At 38.0% G+C, this 19,642-nt stretch overlaps 1 protein-coding gene and 1 non-coding gene across 10 annotated transcripts in view; both read right to left on the bottom strand.

Annotated features, from left to right (window-relative positions):
* Positions 1-19,642, bottom strand: part of RERE (arginine-glutamic acid dipeptide repeats) — a 517,403-nt gene that overhangs the window by 432,775 nt on the left and 64,986 nt on the right. For 2 of the 9 annotated variants that reach the window (XM_058304472.2, XM_058304475.2), the window contains exon 2: positions 12,999-13,046. The exons of the other annotated variants lie outside the window; for them this stretch is intronic. The gene's annotated coding sequence lies outside the window, so the exon portion shown is untranslated. The remainder of the gene's footprint in view (positions 1-12,998; positions 13,047-19,642) is intronic. 9 annotated transcript variants of the gene reach the window in all.
* Positions 11,010-11,114, bottom strand: LOC111761486 (small nucleolar RNA U13). The gene has a single exon (XR_002794836.1). It is a non-coding gene; the product is annotated as a small nucleolar RNA U13 (small nucleolar RNA).

Here is a 19,642-nt window from a genome sequence, read left to right as displayed (position 1 = left end):
TTTTTAACAAATCAATTTTATTGATACATATTAATAAAGCATAAATCCACCCCAAGTGTATAATCATGTTATTCAGTGTAATCATATTATTTGTACCTTCATCACTTCAATCATTCTTAGAGCACTTTAATTATTACAATAATAAACACAAAACAAAATTCACACCTCTCAATGTTTCTATGCTTCCCCTGCTATTACATTTCCTTCTCTCTAGCATATTTGTTTTTATATTTTACAAAACATAGTCTTATATAAGAAATATCACCCATATTTGTGCTTTACATGAGGTTTTACTATCTTACACAGTCCCAATGTTACAATTTTTAGTTTTCCTTCTGGTAAAATACATGACCTTAGGCAATATTTTTAATACTAAAGTCAAGGAAAGAATTCAAGTACCTAATATGTTCGTGTGGCTTTTTCCTCAGAAATCCTTTAACTTTTATTCCATCTGTTGTATATTTCATTTTCCATAAATTTCTTCATACACACACCCACAGTCTAATCAAGGGAAGCCAAGCATAAAACGAAACTCAAAATAGGCCTCAGGATTACGCTCTCTGCTAAGAATAATCTTTACTCAGAAATCTCCACGACTCCCTCACTATGCTCAAATGCCTACTTCCCTATATACTCTTTAAAATTGCAGACCCATCATTCCCATGCCCTCAGCTAGATCCTGAAACTTCCATCCTGTTTCTGCTGTATTTCAATCCAAAGCACTTAACACTATCAACACATCTTTACTTTTTTATTTTCTGTTTCCTCCCACTAGAATATAAGCTCCCATGAACAAAGGGATGGTTTGTCTTTTGCAGAACACAGTAGGTACTCAATAAATATTGGCTGAATGAATGAAAATAATCCCAGAAATTGATCTTAAAATGGAAGCTATGAAATGAAAATCTTTCCAAGTGGGAGAGGACCTATATCTGAGAGGTGATATCTATTTAAATTCAACTCAAAACCTAAAAGGCTTTACAAAATTAAAGTGCTACTCAAAGCTGCACTCGAAGATCACTAAGGCTGGCCCTAAGAAACTGCTCAAGTACATTTCAGCAAAAAGCAAAAATTCTATGTCCTATTACAACATGAGAGAAAATTCTGCTATGGAAAATGTAAATTATTTAAATTCCATATATGAGTAATTAGGGATTTTATAGCACATCTTCCAAACTTTGAGGTTCAGACAAACTACAGATAGAATTTGGTCTTACATGTAAAAGAATTTTTTCTTCAATATCCTTCTGATACTATAACTCATCACAACTACGATAGTAAGACATGGTAATTGCAGTCTTAGACACTCTCATTAAGAATTCTGACACAGCAATATAACTGATGGGTAAATTCTGAATCATGTAACTCTGATGAAGAAAATTATGCAATCAGGTGTGACATTTGGTCATTAAAACAGAATAGGAAATACAGAACTGATCTAAATAGCTCACAATATTTATTTGGTCTGGAAGAAATCAATTCATCTTCAGATTTTAGTGAGGCAAAAAATAAATAAATAAATAAGAAAACAAAGATATTGCTGAGTTAGAATATATTCAGTAAGCCACAATGTGCACTGGTCTATTCTGAGTTTTCTGGTAAAAGACAAAAGAAATAAAACATACAAATGGTCCCCATGCTAAAAGACATTAAATATCTAGTTGTGAAACAAAATAAATGAGTTGCAGCATATTTGAGAAAAATGCCCAAACTCTAGAATGGAAAACTTTAACTGACAAAGTTCTCTCTTCTGTGTGAATTCTTGAGTAAGTGTATGTTTATATAGCCAACCAAAGGCATGAGAACTTAAACTGAATTACACCCTACTGATGTGGTCGAATCAAACCCTAGTCTTAAGATAATTTAACCAAAGACATCTCAGCTGAATCTAATACAATCAAAGGGGATCATGCCCAGAGGAACAGATCAGTTTACAATCAATCTAATCTCTCTTTTTGGAATTAATAATTTCAAACTTTCACACCATCTTAGAAACTTCTAGTGGATTCCAATGTCCATTAAAAAAAATATGTTAAAGTAGTCTCAACATAGCACTCAAATACCCAACCTCAACCTTCTTGAAAGGGACTTAACCCTCTTTTCCAGGCTCCAACCTCCATGTCTTGGCATACTTGCTTCTACTATCTAATGCATATTCCCATTCTTTTCTATCTTTCGACATGCCTCACTTTTTTTAAAAAAGGAGGTATCAGAGATTGAACCCAGGACCCCGTAAATGGGAAGCAGGTACTCAACCACTGAGCTACACATCCGCTCCCCAATGAGAGTTGTTTTTTTTTTTTTCATTTGTTTTTAGGAGATACTGGGGATTGAACCAGGATCTTATTCATGGGAAGCAGGTGCTTAGCCACTTGAGCTACATCTGCTTCCCCGCCCCCCTTTTTTTTTCCTTTTGAGATACCAGGGCCAGGGATTGAACCCAGGACCTCACATGTGGAAAGCCAACACTCAACCACTGAGCCACATCAGCTCACTGCTCATTTCTTTTTAATTAATAATTTTTAGAGTAGTTTTAGGTATAGAGAAAAATTTAACAATACAGATAGGTCCTACAAACCCTTCTCTTGTGTTATATCCCTTTTTTTTAAATATCCCTTTTTTTGGGTTCTGTTTTTTGTTGTTGCTACCAATTACAACTTTGACAAGACAGATAAATCAGCACATTAGATATTCATACTTTATTTATTATCTACTGTAAGACATTGTGTTTTTTTTTAAAGATTTTATTTATTTATCCCCCCACCCACTCACCTCACTGTTTGCAGTCGCATTTGCTCTCTGTGTTCATTTGCTGTGTGCTTTCTATGTCTTCTCTTTAGGAGGCACCAGGAACCAACCCTGGGACCTCCCATGTGGGAGAAAAGTGCTCAATTGCTTGAGCCACCTCAGCTCCCTAGTTTGTTGTCTTGCACTGTTTTTCCTCTTTGTGTCTCTTTGTTGCATCACCTTGCTGCATTAGCTCACCGCACCTGCCCATTACACCAGCTCATCTTTTCCAGAAGGCACCAGGAACTGAACCCAGGACCACCCATGCAGAAGAGAGAAACCCAATCACTTGAGCCACATCCACCTCCCAGACATTCTTATTTAATTAGTCCCTCTTTGCCAGATGTAATAATCAAGTCCAGAACTCTTTCTAAGCTCAAGAGCCACATGCAAACAGCCTCCTGGGAATTCTCCAACTGGATATCGCATACTCACTTCACCCAACCCAAGTCTACTCTTCCATTACTCCCTAACGTGATTGTTTCATTAATATTATTATTTCCTTCCTGGTTGTTACTAAAGATAATAAGAAACAAAGTAAATTTACTAATCACTTTGTATATGACTATGTAACTAACAAGATACTACATATAATCTCATTTAAACCTCAAGACAATTCTATGAGAGAAACAACATCATTTACCTCCACCATTTTACAAGTAATGAACCTGAGCTCAGAAAAATAAATTCGTTTGCCAAGGTTATTCTGCTGGGACGTGGGAGACCTAAGATTCAAGCCTGTATTCCTAATTCACCCAGTGAGAAATGTTAAACAAATAAGTTTCTAAATCTAGCACATTATAGACATGGAAGACAGTGATAAAAATAAAAATAATAATGGCTAACATTTATCAAGATTTAGTAAGCTGTTTGCCACATACTGTTTTAACTTGCTTTGCATGTATTTAGTCGTCTACTCCTTTGATCATCACAACAACCCCATGAAGGTTATCTAATTTTTTTGGATAAGGAATTTGAAAGTTGGAGAAGTAGCATGTCTAAGGCCACACAGTTAGCACACAATGCCAGGATTAAAAACCCAGGCAGTCTGAATTCAGATCGAGATCTCCTAACACCCATTACTAACCATGTCGCTATAGCGGCTGTTTTAGTTTGCTAGGTAGCTGAAAGAAGATACCATAAATTGGGTTGGCTTTTAACAATGGAAATTTATTAGCTTACAGAGGAGGCTGTGAGAATGTCCAAATCAAGGTATCATCAGGTTGATGCTTTCTTCCTAAGACCGGCTGCTAGAGATCCCAGACTCCTCTGTCACATGGCAAAGCACATGCCAATGTCTGCTGGTCTCTGTCTTCCAGCTTTTGCTGCTTTCAGTTCCTTGCTTCTGTGGCATTCTCTCTCTGTATTCATCCCTTTTATAAAGGACTCCAGTAAGAGGATTAAAACCTACCCTGGGCCATGCCTTAACTGAAGTAACCTCATCAAAAGATGCTGTTTACAATAGGTTTATACCTAAAGGAATGGATTAGCTTTGAGAACATGGTTTTCTGGGGTACAAAAAGTTGCAAACCACCACCATGGCTGACTCTAAAAGAGGGAGAAAAGATTATGGTGAGCATATTCACTCACTTTAAAAATGTTTCTTGACAACTTACTATGTTCCAGAACTATTTCTCATACTGGGAATTCAATGGTAAAAAATGTTTTTATAGAGCATATAACCAGGGGGATGGGAGTACAGGCAATACACAGTAAATAAACAACATAATTCATTAATTTCAGAAGACAAATGAAATAAAATAGGATAAAGTGATGTGAAGTGATGGGCTTCTTTACAATGGTGGTCAGGGGAAAGCCTGAGGAATAATATGGAAGTGAGACCTAAATTATAAGATGTAGTGAGTGAAGCAAAAACCTAACGAAAGAGCATACTATACAGGGGGCTATAATAAATGCAATCCTCCCAGGGTGAGAGTTAGTTTGTCCATTCCTCAATGTGGCTGAAGCTAACAGGAAGGTGCAGAGTGGTCAGAGGTTACAGGAGAGACTGAGAAGGGCCAAACCATCCTGAAACAAGATCATACAAAGAAATCTAGGGGAAACGGACTTGGCCCAGTGGTTAGGGCATCCGTCTACCACATGGGAGGTCCGCGGTTCAAACCCTGGGCCTCCTTGACCCGTGTGGAGCTGGCCCATGCTCAGTGCTGATGCGCGCAAGGAGTGCCGTGCCACGAAGGGGTGTCCCCCGCGTAGGGGAGCCCCACGCGCAAGGAATGCACCCATAAGGAGAGCCACCCAGCGCGAAAGAAAGTGCAGCCTGCCCAGGAATGGCGCCACCCACACTTCCTGTGCCGCTGATGACAACAGAAACAGACAAAGAAACAAGACGCAGCATTCCCGTGCCGCTGATGACAACAGAAGCGGACAAAAAGCGGACAAAGAAACAAGACGCAGCAAATAGACACAGAGAACAGACAACCGGGGGAGGGGGGGAATTAAATAAATAAATAAATCTTTTTTTAAAAATCTAGAATTTATTTCTAGCAGGAGAAGGAAGTCCTGAAGGGTTTGAATTAGAGGAATGGGGTGATCTATGTTTCTGAAAGATCACTCTTCTGAATGGAGTAAGGATTACAGAAGAACAAAAAACGGAAGACTAGAGAGGTATTAGGGAGCTATTATTCTTAGAACTGTACCTGTCACAGAGTGATAGTCTAAAAAAAAAAAATGCTGAATGAATGCATGCTGCAATAGTCTAGGTAGGAAAAGATGAGGACTAAGACTAAGGTACTACAGGGAAGCGGAAGTGGCTCAACTGATAGAGCATCCGCCTACCATATGGAGGGTCCAAGGTTCAATCCCCAGGCCACCTGACTCACGTGTGGTGACCTGGCCCACTCGCAGTGCTGCCGTGTGCAAGGAGTACCATGATGCACAGGGGTGACCCCACATAGGGGTGCCCCACATGCAAGGTATGCGCCCCTAAAGGAGAGCCGCCCCAAGTGAAAAAAAGCGCAAGAATGGCGCTGCACACACGAAGAGCTGACACAGCAAGATGATGCAACAAAAAAGAGATGCAGATTCCCAGTGCCGCCTGATAATACAAGTGGATACAGAAGAACACACAGCGAACAGACACAGAGCAGACAACGGGGGGGAAGGGGAGAAAAATAAGTCTTAAAAAAAAAAAAAAAAAAAGACTAAGGTACTACAGTAGAAGCAGCATATGACAGCTAGTGAGTATCAGAAACCCAAAGTCATACAAGAAGCAGTAGGCATTCTTTCACTGAGAAGAGTCCAGACTCTTTTAAAGGCCTCTTGCTCACTCAGGTCATGGTTAAGAGCTTGGACTCTAGAATCAAACAGCCTAGATTCAGATCTTGGTTACATCTTTTACCAGTAAGTTATTTCTCTTCTCTGTAACTCAGTAGGCTTACTGTAACATAGTGAAATAATCTGGTTGTAGGGAAGATTCAATGAGATAATTCATGTAAAGCACCTAACACAGTACCTAGGACATATCCAGGACTCCAGAGATGTTAGTTCTTCTTAGCAGCAGCAGCAGCATAGCAATAACTGTTGTTGAAGTACTACTATTATAAATACGACTTTCCAATCCTCTCTTCTCTCAGCCTGTCACCAGTCTTCTCTTTCCTCTACTTAAAGTTACTGATATCTCCAAAAAGAATGTAATAATTGTAAATTACATCAGTTTGCAGCATCCTTTCATATAACTGTTAACTTATGCAAAGAATTTAACTAACGCAGTTCATTATGACGCACATTACCAGTTTGTTTAATCCTCAGTAACTTTTCTGTACCTGTTTACCTATCAATGCCTAAGAGTTTCTGTCAGGAAAGGTACAGTGGTGACTTTTTTCCAGAATACTAACAAAATAGATTGTTTTTCTATTTTTGTTTTTCATTTTAAGGTTTACCTGCTAACCAACTTGTCCTTTTCAGAACTACTAGTTAAATATTCCAACTAAGCTCTAAAACATTACCTAATTTCTTGCCCTAAAATAGCCACTCCCAAAATAAGATTCTCCCTCCCTCCCAAAAGCCAAGGATTAAAAAGATAAATAAACAAAAATAAAATTTTCTATCAGGTATCATAATAGGAAAAACACTCACTGATTAGGGTTGCAGCAGTCACCTAAAAATAGTCATCACATCCTGTTGGGCTCTGCTTCTTATTTGTGTCATTCTGTGTTCTTTCCCTTTGTTTTTGTTTTTGTTTTTTTTTTCTTTTTTGCCGTACTTTTAATTGTAGCCACAAACACAATCACACTTTTGCCACTGACTAGCCCATATTAAATACTGCATATTTTTTTTAACATATCAATACTGCCTTTAAAAATAGAATTGGGACCAACTGCTTCAAATCACATTCTTTCTATCAAATGCCGTAAGTTGCTACAAACAAATACTACTGTTATAAACAGACTCTTAGGATACTGTTTTCTTCTACCATGACAGCTAAAGCTATGTAGATAACCAAATGGACAGTAAATGTAGCAAGTATTCCTTTTAATAAACTGACAAGAAAAAGAGTAGAGAACTGTTTCAAGCTCAGGATATATAGTGACAGGTACAGAAGCGTTCAGGCTTCATGCAGCAGCTTGCTCTAGCACTGGATGCATATCACTGCAGCAACCAAGAGCCATCAAAGTCAGTCACCCCAGGGAATGCCCCAGGAGAACTAGATTCCGTAGTCTCCTTCTGTAACTGCCAAAAGCTGCACATTGTAGACAGAAAGAAATACTAAGAAAATGTCGTGTCAATTACCAGTATGGTTTTCTCACACTAAGGATATATTTCCTGAGAAAGTGGGTAACAATTTAATCAGTATTTTTCAAAAAGGAATTTAAATGCTTCTGATTAATATGTTTATACATATATTTACATTCCCTAGTACAGTCATAATATAATGAAAGCAAATGCTATATTAAAATCTTTGGCTCTGGATATGTTAAAAAAGATGTTTCTAAACATGGGAAGAATAGACATTAAGATAGGAGGAAGGGAAGCGGATGTGCTTCAAGTGACAAGGCTTCCCCCTATCATATGGGAGGACCTGGGTTTGATCCCTGGGGCCTCCTGGTGAAGAAGAGAAACCATGCCTTCATGGTGAGCCAAGTGCCCGAACAGCTAATCAAGGGCCTGTGCCAGTGCCCGTGAGGCAAGCAAGTGCCTGTGTGGTGAGCCAGTGCCCACACAAGTAAGTCACACAGGAAGATGATGATGCAACAAAAGAGAGATGAAGGGAGAGTCAAGGTGAAGTGCAGCAGAAACCAGGAACGGAGGTGGCACAGCTGACAGGGAACCTCTCTCCATATCAGAGGTCCCCAGGATCCAATCCCAGTGAATCACAGAGGAGGAAAAATGAGAAGACAAAAGGAGAAATAGATACAGAAGATCACACAACAAATGGACACAGACAGCAAAAACAGCAGGGTGGGGAAGGGAGGAGGGAAGGGGAAATAAATAAATAAATAAATAATCTGTTTTTTTAAAAAAAGATAGGGAAAAGCAGAAAGCAAGAGTTAAAGGAAATACTTAACACTTAAAATGGGAGTAGGACCTGCAAATGGGATTATAAGAGATACAATCAGTTTGTCTTTTTTAGATAACTCCTCTTACACGTTTTTTTCTGTAGTTTGTCAAGGTTTGTGAAGGACAAAAGCTATAGATATTGCACACTTTTAAAATCAATAGTTACATTAACAGGGAAAATATCAAAGATATCCACTATCAAAAAAGAATCTTAATAAATGTTTGAGAATTATGAACAATTAGGATTTTAAGGTCTCAAATTGTGAGGTTTTCTTAATGGTACATATATTATTAAATGAAATAAAATGGTATCACAAATATTAGCTCTGATTTTAAAATAGCGTAAGAACTTGAATCTTGCTTCCTTACAGAAATGTTTTTAACAAGTAAATTTTATTAATAAAGCGTACAATTCATCCAAAGTATACAATCAATGGTATTTGGTATAATCACCATAGTTGTGCATTCTTCACCTCAATCATCATGAGACCATTTTCATTATTTCAATAATAATAATAATAAGCAAACAAGAAAATTCTTTACCACCTGCGCATTCTGTGCTTCCCCTGCTGTACAAAGCTGCTATTTCTGGCCGTTCTTGCACAATTATTTACTTATAAAACAGTTTTATTGAGATACATGCATAAACCATACAATCGATCCAAAGTGTATAACCAGTGGCTTTTAGTTATAATCACAATATTGTGCATTCATCACCACAAAAAAATTTTAGAACAATTTCATTACTCCAAAAAGAAAAACTCCACACTCTTTAACAATCCTTCCCCAGCCCTACATAATCACTAATCTAACTTCATCTTTATAGCATGATTTATATTTACATTTTATATAAATGGAATCATACAATATGTAGTACTTTGTGTCTCGTTTCTTTCACTTAGCATAATGTTGTGGGGTTTTCTGGGTCTGATATTAACATACATTAACATACATTTTCAATTTCAAAGAAAAACAGTCTTACATATGCAGTTTTACTCACATTCATATTTCACATGCAGTTTTAGCTTTTTATAATTAATTAGAAAAATTAATATTTAAGAACCTAGTAGTAAGGATCAAGAACTAGTTTACAAAATTATTTTCACTAAAAAGGTGCTTTCTCACTTCTATGTAATATTTCTATTTTAAGATTTCTGGCAAAGACTTCAAATATTTAACTCAAAACTAGAAAACCTGGTGCTATCACCACATAAAAATCCTTTTTCTTTCATAATCTGAAGCTTCCCTTGTTGTGATTTTAAGTATATATATACATAGATAGATGTCTAGATTCAAAATCCATCTGCCTTTTTATTCCCTTTGAAATTAATCTCTATCAACAATGGAAAACCTTCAGGTTAATGTAATTTTCAGTCACAGTCTGTCTTTCACAGCTTCAAACTACTATAATATTGAACATTTCATCTCAAAACCAATTCTCATCCTTGACTGTCTCTAATACAAGCTGTTCCAAAGTGCTTAAATATCTGAACACTCTTCCTAAAACAGGTGTTTTTCTGTTGCCCATCAGGACAATATCTCATTAACTCTGGAAAACACATATCCAAGCCATCCCTGTTCACAAACACCTACCAACCCTACCTCTGTCCACCCTGCCAGTAGAGCTACAGGGTAAGTGCGTATCATGTGCTAAGAAATGTCACAAGCATTTTGCATCTATTACCTAGTTTGCTCTTCACTATGTAGGTATTAAAGACTTGGCACTAGTGTTATTCCCAATTCAGAGATAGGGAAACTGTGGATTGGAGAAACTAAGTACCTTGCTCAAAATTACAAAGTCAGGATTTAAACCCACTTCAATCTGTCCTTAGAACCAGTACTTTTAACCACACATTTAGAAGAACATGCAGAAAAGGAATTAGGAAAAGCAGGCCAGCCTGAAGATGAAGAGTGGGTAAAGAAGGCAAAAATCTCTGCACCTGTCTTCCCAACTGCGACACCACCACCACCAGGTATTTCACCTGGACTACATGGTACCCTACCAACTGGAAATCAATACATCAATAAAGAGGTAGTGATTCAGAGTAGCGCTTGGGCTCTGGATCCTAACTGCCAGGGTCTGAATCCCTGCTCTAGCTGTAAGCACTGTTTTAATTACTCTTTCTGCTTTGATTTTCTCATCTATAAAATGGAGAAATAATAGTATCTCCCTCATAGGTGTTATTGCAAAGATAAATTTCCTTTACATAATGTAAAGAAGCTTGGGGCAGTGCCTGGCACATTTATTACATAGGTGGCATACAAAAAAGGCTACCTACTATTATTTATATGTGCTTTTTTTTAAAGATTTATTTTATTTATTTACCTCCCCACCCCCACCCTTGGTTGTTTGCAGTCGCTGTCTACTCTCTGGGTTCATTTGTTGTGTGCTCTCTGTGTCTGCTCATCTTCTCTTTAGGAGGCATCAGGAATCAAACCTTCCATGTGGGAAACAGGCACTCAATCGCTTAAGCCACCTCAGTTCCCTGGTTTGTTGTCTCTCATTTTCTTTTCTCTTTGTGTCCCTTTGTTGTATCATCTTGTTGCATCAGTTCACAGCCCTGCCCATTGCACCAGCTTGCTGTCTTGCTCATCTTCTCCAGGCATCACCAGAAACTGAACCCGGGACCTCCCACATGGTAGGCAGGAGCTCAATCGACTGAGCCACATCTGCTTCCCTGTGCTTTCTTTTTTTTTTTCCTTCACGTCAGACAGGTAATGTGCCAACATTGTAAAAAAGAATGAAGGAAGGCACACCTCACACAAGCATGTGAACACCCATTCATCACATTTATGAACCACAAAAGGATCTGTGCTTTCTTTTAAATGCAAACAATTCTGGAAGAGTTATGGGTAAAATACCTTAATGTGAAATAGTTCATCAGATGGCTGAGAGCAGGCACACTGAGTACCAAAGTCTTCAACCTCTGGAAGCAGAGGTAGGTAAAGTGCTACACAGAGCACCTGAGGGGTAGGGCAGGTATGAGGCAAGAGCTGTGGTCTTAGGGCTGGTGGAGAAAGTAGAAAAATCATATTAAAGAAGATGGGAGGATCCCCAAACCAAAGTTTGTCTATTTCCTTATTATGCCTAAAGTCAGCACCATTCCCAAGGAGAAGAAACTCTTCTGTAATAGTTCTTCAGACAAAAGATCATCAGACAAGTATATCAGAGGGGGAACTGTTAATAAAATATGGATGAATTCAAAAAATATATATTGGATTATGTTTGTAAACTGATCTTTTCCTCTGGGCATATTAGATTATATTGGATTCATTGGTTTACTTGATTAAGTAATTATGTAAACCTCTTGTTCCATTAAGGCATTGAGTCCCCACCTTTGGTGGATGGGGACTCACAGATAAAAGGCATGACGAAGGACAGAGTTAGGGGTTTTTGATGTTGGAGCTCAATGCCGAAGCCTTAAGCTGGATCCCCAGGAAGTAAGCACAGAGAGGAGAGAAAAGCAACACCCTGAAAGGGAGAAACCCAGGAAGCCTGAACCCTGGCAGACGTGGGCAGCCATTTTGCTCCAACATGTGAAAATGGACTTTGGTGAGGGAAGAAACTTATGCTTCATGGCTTGGTATCTATAAGCTCCTATCCCAAATAAATACCCTTTATAAAAACCAACCAATTTCTGGTATTTTGCATCAGCACCCCTTTGGCTGGCTGGTTGGATGGATGGATGGATGGATGGATAGATAGATAGATAGATAGACAGACAGACAGACAGACAGACAGACAGATAGACTCCTTTGGCTGGATGGATAGATGGATGGATAGATAGATAGATAGATAGATAGATAGATAGATAGATAGATAGACAGATAAATAAATTTTTGGTTGGAAATTATTAAGTTTTGTAATGTTAAAAATAATAGTCTGTCCTGAGCTATTAGAAAGAGATGTATAGCATGTTATATTAATAGGCCTAAATGAGGAAGGATCAATATTATTTTAATTTTTAAAGGTCTGTTTATGAAATACAATCATCCTTCATTAAAAATGCAAGTGTGCTTCAGCAAGAGGTTAGTGTAAATGATTCATTGAGAGATCCCTCTCTAGTATAATCTTCCTCTCCTGGGAGTATCCTTCACATGCTTCACCAAACCATTCAAGCTATTATTAAAAATGTTTCCCTGAGATTCAAAAAGAAACAATAAAAATACACTACCTCATTCCCATTCACCATTGCCTCTTCCATTTAAGTGATTTCTATCTTTCACAGTTAAAAGTAAAAATAAATCTTCACATTCCACACATTTTTGCAATCATTTCTCTTCATAAGCATTTTAAGATTATTTTATCATTTTTCAAACAAAAGAGTGCAATATTTTAAAAAGTCAGAGGGTTTTAATGCACCTACCTATCCTGATATTTTAGTATGAGTGCTGTTGTCTCTCAATTAAATTAAGGGAAACTTACCTTTTACTTGATGGATTTTAAAAATATCTTAAAATGTTAACACATCAAAGTCAAGACACTGCAAATTTAAATTCAATTCTCTTCCATTTAAAATTGCTAATGAAAATGACTATTTCAATGCTGCAGCATCTGGCTTATTACAACATTAAGTTTTAACTAATAAATCCTTAATTATTAAACTCTGGTGTTCAATTTCTTACACATAGATAAGCCAAATACAATACACTGTACAGTTATAAATACATAGGATAAACTAGTTACAACATACCATGGAGGGCTTTCCTCTTGACTCTCTGGCTATTGTAAGACTCCAAGTCTGTAACAGACACACATTTGCCAGAACGTCATTAAACATTTGGGCTCTGGCCTACATAGGTGCTGCTTTTATTAGTGAGCAAATGTTTAACACTGCTGGGTACTCAAGCATAAAATACACAGTAATTTGTCTGCTTGTGCAAATGGACTTTTTTTTCCAAGAGTTTTTATGGAATAAGTGTTTTAAATTAATGTAATCATATGCCCTAATTCTGGCTGTACAACACAAACTTTACCTCCACCCAACTTGATGTTTTTATTAAGGTGTTCCTTAATATATTTAATCAAGGTATCGTTGCGCATCATGATGTCAGTAAAGGATGAAATCCCTAAGAGAATATGTTTGGGTTTAAGCCTTAATGTATTTTAGGAAGGTTTTTTGTTTGGTTTGGGTTTTTTTTGTTTTGTTTTGTTTTTTCATTTTTCTCTCCCCACTTCCAATTCCCCACCGCTTTTGTGGGGAGTTTATTTTGTTGTTGTTGTTTTTTTCATTTTTAATCAGCAACATCGACAGTACTGACTGAATATTTTACAATGGAGTTGGAGAGGACGTGCGTTCAATCATTTGGCTTCCCAGAAGATTCATTATAGTTACATTAGAAAGTCAAATCAGGCAATTCTGCAGGCTAGTGTAAGCTAGCGTATGAAAGGAGGTTAATACAAAAGAATTTCATTTTAAATAGACATTTAGGACTTTAAAAAGCAACATTATGATAAAATTTTCACGATATTTGTTCTGGAGTTAGTACATGCTTTACAGGTCTAATTTCAAAAATGAAAATGATTTTCTAGGAAAGAGAGCATGTGTGGGGAGAAACTGTTTGATCTGCAAGGTCTGCCATCTTAATGATCCTCCCACTGAGAACACTGCAGATCAGTTTTAACTTCATTCATGGGGAAAGAATCCAAGCATTCCCTGTTTATGCTGATAAAGTAGGAATCAAGTAAAAGTCAAAGTGTATTTATTTAAATCCTTATAAAGATTTTGAGTGATTTTAACACTTGCCTTTCTATGTGTAAATAAAACTAAATACTAGGATTTTCAGATCTTAATGTGTTTATATGACAATATCAATAAGTTAATTGTTTTCCCATGATTAGGAGCAGATATAGAACTATCTTCTAAAGGGTACATAAGTGTGTTATTTGGGTTTTTTGGTTTTGGTTCTGGTTTTTGCACATATATAAAAACTGCCACTTTCATATAATAGCTACCCTGTCACTAGGCGTCAGGCCTAAACAAATCTCTAACTAATTTTATTTATTTGAATTCTTTCCACTGCTTTATAAGTAACCAAAAATAAAAACTGCCTACCTACCGGACTGAAAAGAAAAATGCAAGCTTCTTTCATTCAGAACCACAGGTTTTCAGAAGACAAATTTCATCTCAATACAAAGATTCACCTTTTACATTGGCAATTCCAAAGACTAAATATGGGGAAGCAGATGTGGTTCAGGCAACTAAACTCCCACCTACCACATGGGAGGTCCAGGTTCAGATCCCGGTGCCTCCTGAAGAAGACGAACAAGACAGTGGGCTGGCGTGACAGGCTGGTGCAGCAAGCTGATACAACAAGATGACACACTGAGATGACTCAACCAAGAGACACCCACAGCAAGGAAACACAATGAAAGACACAACAAAGCAGGGAGCAGAGGGGGCTCAGGTGATTAGGCACCTATCTCCCACATGGGAGGTCCTGGGTTCAGTTCCCAGTGCCTTCCAGAAAGAGAAGACCAGCACACAACAAATAGACACAGCAAATGCAAATAACGAGGGGGGTGGGGAGAAATAAATAAATTAAATAAATCTTTTTTTAAAAAAATAAATATGACAGGAGGGAAAGAGCAGTTAGCAGTGGTAACACATGAAAGGCAGCTGTCATCAGTGCTACCTTTGGCAGCAGTATTAATGGACTTTGCAGGTCACTGGCTAGGCTTAATTTAATATGAAGCTAAATACAGTCAAAACATCTGGTGCACTGCTGATGGTTATCATGATAAATTAAATCTGACACTGCAAGCACAAACCCATTCAATATTCTATTCTATTCCCTTCTTACTTAAAACACAAAGCTAAAAATCTACATTTACCTTTGTTTTCCATCTCCTCTAACAGCAATATATATTATCTATTTAATAAAGGGCAAGGTTGAGGTTCTGATGTTTTTACAACGCGGAGGACCCTTCCTAAGGAAAAAGACTACTTAAAATTGTGAGAGGCCCTCCCAAGGGTCTCAGGGACAGTCTATATAGCTTAAGCCTCGTTGGCTCCTCAGGCAATCTGCCTTCGGTAAAAGGAAAGGCTGTGTAAGGCCAACAGTGAAAGGTACATACACCAAGTGGTTAAGTGGAGTAGGTATAGGAATGTAAAAATAAAAAGCAGACAATTTCACTGACAACCTGCAGAGTTGTAAAGAAGATTTTCTAGGCAGACACATCAGTAAAAATTGACTACTTCCTTAGAAAAGATTTATAACATAAATCTTTCTAAAATGCACAACCCCAAATCTCTGGCAGACCACTGGAACAAGGTAAAGGAGGGGAAAGCAAATGAAAGAACAAAATTAACAATTTTACAATAGCTATAGGACAAAGAACAAGTAGAACGTTTATAAGCAACTACTTTACGAAGCAGAATTAGATCATCTGTGGCAATTTATTAATCAAAAGAAGGCAGCAGACGATGTATAACTAAAATAACTACTGCCTAGTCTGCTATACTTATATTACTACATTTTTTATTAAATTGCTTTGAATCATATTCAGTAAATAGATTTTTGTTCTACTGCCATAGAAAATTGACTTCATCCATACTCTCTTAAACAAAAAAAACCTAAACCTTGATTCTGTTTCTTAAGACAGTAATCCCTATAAATCCAACACAATCAAAATGAAAACCATATTTCTGTTTAACATTTCTCATCTTGATACACAACTTATACAAAAAAAAAATTTGTTAAAATTAATGCATCAAACTACCATAATTCTGTCCTTTTTATTACTGGTAATATTCTTTCTAAAATATTAGTCTGCTTTGTTGATTTAGTGTATCTTTTTGAAAGTTCTCTTTGAAGATCAGGATCACTTTAATAATAGGAGGAAAATGTGCTATTATATTATTATAGCACTGAAAATAATCTCTTTAGTTTTAGCAGGCTTAAAACTTTGAAAATTATTCCCTCATTAGGAGGGCACTTATTATTTTTCACTGCTTCCAATGCCATTAATAAAGGTGAAAAGTAATGAAGCTACTTACCATTCAATACAAAAAATGTACACAAAAACAAAAAAAGTATCAAAAACTGGCAAATGTCACTAAGTAAACATTTCCCTATTCCTGTTAAAATTTATGTCTAATAACCCCTGTCCCAAATAAACTTACCCTAGTTAACAAGTTATTGCTCCATTTCTTCATCACTAAATAATCATTTTTTTCCAAAGTTAACACTGAAGAAATACCACTGGCAGCTCTCATCCTCTACCTACATCAAAGTGAATGAATTATAGGGCTTTCCAAAACCAAATTCTCTTCTACATCATTAATCTAATACTAAATGTGACGCTCAGTCAAAAGAGACCACGAATTTATAGATTTCTCCATACTCTTACCAGAGGACCAAATGTAAGACAATGAGAAGGAAAACAGTATCATTTCATTGTTCCTGGTTTATGTATTCTTATTTTTTTCAACTCTCCCCACAGCTGATCAAACTTTGTAGGTGGGTTAAGAGAACTGATAGAGGGAAGCAGACTTGGCCCAGTGGTTAGGGCATCCGCCTACCACGTGGGAGGTCCGCGATTCAAACCCCAGGCCTCCTTGACCCATGTGGAGCTGGCCCATGCGCAGTGCTGATGCACGCAAGGAGTGTCATGCCACGCAGGGCTGTCCCCACGTAGGGGAGCCCCACACGCAAGGAGTACACCCCATAAGGAGAGCCGCCCAGCGCAAAAGAGAGTGCAGCCTGCCCAGGAATGGTGCCACACACACGGAGAGCTGATGCAACAAGATGATGCAACAAAAAGAAACACAGATTCCCGTGCCGCTGACAGCAACAGAAGCAGACAAAGAACACGCAGCAAATAGACACAGAGCAGACAATTGGGGCGGGCGGGAGAAGGGGAGAGAGATAGGTAGATAGATAGGTAGATAGATAGATAGACCTTTAAAAAAAAAAGAGAGAGAGAGAACTGATAGAATATATATCTCTAATATATTTTACTTAATTGTTCTCAGCCTTTTTTTCATTCTAAAGTATTAATTCAACCAAAATAACAAACATTCTACCTGTTCACCAAAGACAGCTTCTCCATCATAAAGATGATGAACATTCAAATTCCCTATATGGACACAATATGGGCTTATTCTCTCACCTCAATATCTGAGGTACTGTCTAGGAAGAAATGTAGAAGAGATCATCAAAGAAAGGAAGTAGAACTATTAAGATACAGAAAAGTTATATTTTTCCTTCAGAAAAATGAAAAATTAGTATTTTACTGTCAATTATTTCCTCTGACACATTAATTTAAATACAGAATCCTGTTATGTTAGAAAACTATTAAAGCAGGCTCTCACTTTAGAATTCATCAGATGTAACATGGAAAGAAACATCATCCCTTCAAATGGCAAAGATGAAGAATAGGGGAGCAGGTGTGGCTCAAGCAGTTGAGCACCTGCTTCCCTCATGGGAGGTCCCAGGTTGGGTTCTCAGGGCCTCCTAAAAAACAAAAAACAAAAAGTAAACAAACGAAAAAAACATCTCGGGGGAGCTGATATGGCTCAGTGGTTGAGAACTACCTTCCCACATACGAGCTCCTGGGTTCAATCCTGAGCCCTAGTACCTCAAAAAAAAAAGAATATATCCAACAATTACAATGGAAAGACCAAAAGCTCACAAATGAAACAAGCCAAGGCACCTTATGCCTTTGTTTGTACAGACTCTAACAACTCATATTGTTTTCTAAAAGAGGAATGAAAGAATTTTGCAGTTGCAAGAGTGTTGAAAATTTTCAAAGCAAATTTTTCCTAAGATAACAAAAGCAAAAATAGAATGGAGGGAAGCGGACTTGGCCCATGGATAGGGCATCTGCCTACCACATGGGAGGTCCACAGTTCAAACTCTAGGCCTCCTTGACCCATGTGGAGCTGGCCCATGTGCAGTGCTGATGCGCACAAGGAGTGCCGTGCCACGCAAGGGTATCCCCCGCGTAGGGGAGCCCCACATGCAAGGAGTGCACCCCATAAGGAAAGCCACCCAGAGCGAAAGAAAGCGCAGACTGCCCAAGAATGGCATCGCAAACATGGAGAGCTGACACAACAAGATGATGCAACAAAAAAGAAACAGAGATTCCCGGTGCCGCTGATAAGGATAGAAGTGGTCACAGAAAAGCACAGAGAGAATGGTCACACAGACAGTAGACAACTGGGGGATAATAAATAAAAAATAAATGTTTAAAAAATTGAATGGAGACTGCAAAATCTTTATTATTCCTTTTGGAGAACTGGTTAGCCTGCTACTTGTATGCAATATAATTCCACCAGGCTCAACTGCAAGACAGTCATACAGAACTTAAAACACTACAAAATTTAAATGTGAGGCACAATCTTCCTGCTAATACATGTATGATACTCTTACTATATATAAGATACTTACTTATGATCAGTTTACGAATTATACATTGTGTAACTTTTTTTTTTTTTTAAGTTTTGTTTTTTCTCTCCCATTCCCCCCAACCCCCAGTTGTCTGCCCTCTGTGTCCATTCGCTGCCTGTTCTTCTGTGTCGGCTTCTATTCTTGTCAGCAGCCCAGGAATATGTCTCTTTTTGTTGCGTCATCTTGCTGCATCAGCTCTCCGTGTGTGCAGCGCCACTCCTGGGCAGGTTGGACTTTCTTTCGCACTGGGCGGCTCTCCTTACAGGGCGCACTCCTTGCGCATGGGGCTCCCCTATGCGGGGGACACCCCTGCATGGCACAGCACTCCCTGCGTGCATCAGCACTGCGCATGGGCCAGCTCCACACAGGTCAGGAGGCCCTGGGTATGAACCGCGGACCTCCCACGTGATAGGCGGACGCCCTATCCATTGAGCCAAGTCCGCTTTCCTGTAACTCTTTTTTAATCAAGGCCACATTTCCCTAATAAGGAAAAGGAGCAATTCTCTGAGAAATAACTTAAAATACCCTCAAACATTTAGACCCAATCCTATAACAGCTGGACAATCATTTATATATCATCTATAACCATTTATATCGTCACCACAAACCAGAAATGTCAGCCTTGGATAAGATGGGGAACAAAATGTTGAATGAAAAGATCCTTATCAGTAGAAAAGCTTTGTTATGCTGTATTTAGAGCAGGGGTTTTTAACAAGGGGTCCATGAGATTGAACTGAAATTCAAAAAACCACTATTCCTGGGGGACATGTTGGTGTGGGTATGATGTATTTATTGAATAATACACAGTACTGTGTGGACTTAGTAAGGGGTCCATGGTTTTCACCTGACTGGCAAAGGGGTCAGTGGAACAAAAAGGTTAAGAACCCGATTTAGAGAGCAAATGATGCCAGTGTGAGACAATTCTCAAGATGTGGAGATTAGC

The sequence above is a fragment of the Dasypus novemcinctus genome, chromosome 9 (genome assembly GCF_030445035.2).
Source record: "Dasypus novemcinctus isolate mDasNov1 chromosome 9, mDasNov1.1.hap2, whole genome shotgun sequence".
NCBI classification, from domain to species: domain Eukaryota; kingdom Metazoa; phylum Chordata; class Mammalia; order Cingulata; family Dasypodidae; genus Dasypus; species Dasypus novemcinctus.
Note: the sequence above shows the minus strand (reverse complement) of the source record. Positions and strands in the feature narration are given on the sequence as shown.